The 5,104-nt window shown below is 36.4% G+C and overlaps 1 long non-coding RNA gene across 1 annotated transcript; it reads left to right on the top strand.

Annotated features, from left to right (window-relative positions):
• Positions 1-3,854: 3,854 nt before the first annotated feature.
• On the top strand, positions 3,855-4,373 carry LOC113353934. The gene is made up of 3 exons (XR_003361618.1): positions 3,855-3,932; positions 4,033-4,134; positions 4,235-4,373. It is a non-coding gene; the product is annotated as an uncharacterized LOC113353934 (long non-coding RNA).
• Positions 4,374-5,104: the final 731 nt, after the last annotated feature.

The raw sequence follows: 5,104 nt of genomic DNA, 5'->3' as shown, positions 1-5,104 counted from the left end.
CCATAACTAGCTCAAATGACTCAAATGAACTAGTTAGAGAGTTGTTCAATTGCAAGGAAATCTTATGTAACTACACAAGACACAATCGAAGCAAAAACGATTTGATTCACTCGAATCAGTTCATGAACTATATAGCCACGGTTTGCAATTTGCATTCCTTAGTTTATATAACAATAAGTTCACAAACATAGTTTTTAGATGTAACCTCTCTTTTCTCTGCAACTTCATCTGTGTAGAACCGATTTCTCACCTTCACCTCAAACCCTAAAACCCAACTTCATCTGAAACTCCGATCGATATCTCAAGAAACCCAACTTCACCTCAATCTCCGAGATCAAACCCTAGCTTCAACTGCGCCGATTTACATCTTAACTCAAACTCAGGTATAAATCTCACATGTATAGATGTATTTGTCATTTTTATTGGTTTGATTTCTGATTTGATTTTTTTTTCATTATCTTCGTGATTTCCTGATTAGGGTTTTATTTTTTGAACCGAGTTAGGGTTTATATTCTGAACCGATTCATTCTTTCGTTTTGTTTGGTTATAGAAAATACCCTTTGTAATAGGTTGTATAATCGTCAGAGACAGTATGATTTATTCCTGAAAACATCTTAAAACTCTGTGACTCGGACGATTCAGAACCGATTCATGCTTGTTCTTCAATCTTGTTTACTGATTGTTATGTTTTCTGACCTGATTCTTGACATGCAATATGTGAGTTTTGAATTAAAGTTAATATTCTTAACATGTAGTAGTTTCATTTTTTAATAAATTATCAAATTTGTGTTTTCTTCTTAACCCTGTTAACATGATGCTTGTTTTTGATACCATAAAGTGAATCTGTAATTGCCGCTGGTTGGAGTACCGAACTCCTGGCTCATTCTCAACTGAGAATTGCGCAGGGCTTCGGTATCCCAACTAGCGGTGGTCAGTTGCTCGATGGTCATTAATTATATGATGCTTTATTGACTTTATTCCTTTCAATTTTAAGAATGACTTGTTTTTAACATGATAGTTTTAGCACATGTATGAGAAATTTAGTATTCATGTAAGTAAAGTTGATGTAGTTTAAATAATGTTACACCAAGTATACTGAGATAGTTTGTCTCTTAAGTTATTTATTTTTTGGTTCTTGTTTGAACCTTATTTGTTGTCATAATGGTATGTGGATTGACATGTTAACATGATAGGTTGTTTTTAACATGTTAGTTATATGTAGCCATGTATGTTAAGCTTTCAATAAGGCTATATATGATCTTATTTTTTAGTTCTTGTAAGGCTATATATGTAGCCATGTCTGTTAAGCTTTCGATAACAAGTAATACAGTTTTTCTTAATACATTATGCTCTCTAGAACTTGATTTTTGAAATATTATTAGCCATCAAGTGAATCTGTAATTGCCGCTGGTAGGAGTACCGAACTCATGGCTCATTCTCAACTGAGAATTACGCAGGGCTTCGGTATTCCAACCAGCGGTTGTCAGTTGCTTGGTGGTTATTTTAAGTTTGATTTGTAACATGATAGTTTGTTTTTTTAAGTTTGATTAATATGTGGATTTCTTTAGGGTTAATATTCTTAACATGATAGTTTGATTTTTCAAATTTGATTCATACGTGGAATGCTTTAGGGTTAATATTCCTAACATGATAACTATCAAGTGAATCTGTAAGACCTGCTGGGGGGAAAACTGAACTCCTGGCTCATTCTCAATTGAGAATTACGCAGGGCTTCCGTATTCCAACCAACATGTGTCGGTTGCTTGGTGGTTGCTTTCTATTTCTAAGTTGTAGATTATTGTCAATATTGTTTGTAACATGATAGCTATTTTAGGTTGATGGTTTCTTAATAACATGCTAGGTTGATGCAATATGTGGATTGATTTTGCTAAAGTCTTTTTTTTTTTGCAAGGTTTGATGAGAGCCAGATCACTCTCTATCTTATGAGCGAACCAATTGCTTAATTTGTTCTTAAGCAATGGACTTACTCATAAGATAGTGAGTGCACCAGCTCATTTAGAAATCCTTCTAATTTATTATGGCGATTTCTTATCTGATGAGATATGGTGGAATGTTTGTAGTTTTGACTTTTTGGTTCTGTTTTTATAGTAGCTGCGTACGTGTGGAAGAAGGTGAAGACCAATTTGTCTGCAATGGTAAACAAAAAGGTAAAGACTTATATTTCTTATGGTTCAGTTTATGTATTTAGTGTAAATGATGTTCTTTCTCTCCTTTTAATTAACTTACTTTACTTTATGTTACAGGTTACCAATGAAGCAAAGAGCGACAAGTCGGTCCCAACTCCAAAAAAGGTAGTAAACAAGCAAGCCAAAAGCGTCCGTTTTTCTCCTTTCAAGGTAGTAACAAATCTCGTATGATTCAGTTTCTTTTTACTTGTATCAATTATTTTATTTACCATCTCCTTTTGATTAACCTAGTTTAGTTTATTTTGCAGACCATTTTAAAAGACAAGAGTAAAAAGTCTCTTGCCAAACAAACTCCTAAAAAGAAGAAGAAGAGTTCAGAGCATCATGATAGCGGAAAGAGTCCAAGACGATCATCCCCTTGGTTTAAGAACACTCCAGAGGAACCTCATAATACTGAAAAGACTACTCAGAACAGTTCAGAGGAACCACATGATGCTGAAAAGACTACTCCAACACGATCATCGCCTCGGAAAACTAAAAGTGCAGTTGAACCAGTCGCTGAAAAGACAACTCCAACATGATCATCACTTAGGAAAACGAAAAGCTCATTTGAACTTGAACAATCTCAACCATTACAGTCCACATCAGGAGCATCTTATGCTGCACCCTCTAGTGAAGTTGTTAACAAGCAGAAAAGTGCAAAGCGGAAATTGTACACGGGGCCATGTCCGAATGTGCAAGTCAGGAATTTGAATGATACTTTCTCAGATCTTCAAGACGACGAAGAAGATGAAGATGATGAACAAGAAGAGAAGGAAAATGAAGAGGTGGAAAATGAAGACAAGGAAAATGAGAATGATGGCGAGGACCATGACGTGGGAAATGAAAATGAAACAGAAGCTGAGGTATGACTGTCTGTCCAAGATTTTCATTTGTATCTTTATGTTAGTTTTTCCATCCTTAACTCTTTTGCTTAATAACTGCAAAAACACTTGGGTTTTGCAGGCAAAACCCAAAAGAAAGTACGTTCCACGTGGCTCAACAAGGATGAGTGCACTAGGGCTAACAGTTGATAAGAATGGCAAGGAAGCTGTTAGCTTTAACAATAAGGATCATCCCATTGGTGATCCTTCGGTACAGCTTGCAAGTGTGTTGGGAGTTTTAGTTAGGCGAAACATCCCATTAAAACACAAGGATTGGAGACTTGTCCCTAAGGAAGCCAAAGATAACATATGAGCGATTGCCATGGTAATTTCTTAACTCTTCAAATTTTAAACTCTTTTACTTTTATAATGTATCAAGAAGATTTATACATTCTCTTTATAACTCTTTTAACTCTTTTGCTTTTATTTGCAACAAAGGTTTGTTATCGATGAGTTTTACAAAGACTACTATCTTGGGAAGATGGGATGTTATCTTAAAGAGGCTAAGTCAAGGAAATCCGGTAAGATACTCGCCTTAGATGAGATAGAGGAAGAAGAAAGAGAGAAGATGCTGGCAACACTGAAACCAGAGAATGACACTGTCAATGAGTGGGAAGAGTTTGTAAAACATGTTTGCTCGGAGGAATTCAGAGTAAGTGTTAATATCACAATAAATTAATTTTTTTGGCGTTAAGCCCTTGCACGTTCATTGCACTTTCATTGTTCTTGGTGATGTCTTGTTATTTAACGACGTTCCGTACTTTATCAGACAAAAAGATTACGGATGCAACAAATCAGAAAGAAACACACCACTCCACACACTATCAATAGACTAGGTTATGCGAGACTCGAGGCTAAAATGGTATGTTCTGTATTTTTATTCTTATGTTCATTATAGGTTCACTGTATTCAAATTGTTTATATGTTAACTAGATGGATTAACATATTGTTTACAACAAAAGGAACGGAAAACAAAAGAAGAGATTGATATAGTCGAAATTTGGACAACGGGTGACAAACAGAAGGAAGGAAAGTAACCTATTCCTGGTGTTGTGGAGGCTTTGGTGAGAACTCAACTCTTCTTTATTTGTTTCTTTCTCTGGTTTATATGTGTTTGAATGATGCAAAAATGTGACTAGTCGGGTTACATATACACAAATACAGGAAAAGATTCAAAGAGCAACAGAAGAGCATGGTGTTGATGTTGGATCATCTGTGACATATGATCTTCTTGCCAAAGCTCTTGGTGACGACAAACCAGGGAAACTGAGAGAAATTGGGTATGGAGCGACAAGGACAAAGATGGCTGTCAAGACCCATTATAAGAAGATCATCAAAGAGTGCCGGGACAGTATGAAGGAAGTGAACGAGAGACTTGCACAGTTAGAGGTGAGAACATACTCATTCATTTAGTTTTTTTTTAGTTGATAAATTGAAACTTGCCTCTCGTACTGCCGGTTTGGTGTTGGTATAGGAAAAGACGTCGAGTTGTGTCTGCCCTGATGGCTCACACATGCATCGCGTCAGTCCAAAGGTCAGTGTGTTTATATGTTTGTACACTTGCACATCGCCAGTTCAAATTTATTTCTTTGCATTATGCCAATTTCTTATGTTGCTGTTGTATTTATCCTGTAGTCTGGAAATGCTAGCAATGTTCTTGCTAGCACTAGCATGATTGTTTCCCACCATGAAAATTATAGTCCAATCAGCAGACCAAGGGTGGAGGAAGTGCTAAGGAAGGGTAAAGCTTGAAGGTTACTCAGTTGGTACAATGAGAACGAGGTTTTTGCTGACGCGATTATTGCTGAAACAGATCCAAAGATGGAGTGCCATGAATTGCCAATAGGTTTTGCAGCATACAAAGTAACTGTGATCACGTCTCATGTGGATGATGCCATTCTCTACAAGCAATCCGGTGAGTTGAAGCGTGTAATAGACATTGTAGGAACTTATACCACATGGGCCAAGGATCTGATATTGCCTGCCATCTGACTTGTTATTCTGTTTGGGGAGTGCTTGTTGAAAAAACAATTT

Source organism: Papaver somniferum, chromosome 2 (assembly GCF_003573695.1).
Source record: "Papaver somniferum cultivar HN1 chromosome 2, ASM357369v1, whole genome shotgun sequence".
NCBI classification, from domain to species: Eukaryota; Viridiplantae; Streptophyta; class Magnoliopsida; order Ranunculales; family Papaveraceae; genus Papaver; species Papaver somniferum.
This window is presented reverse-complemented; position numbering and strand designations above follow the sequence as displayed.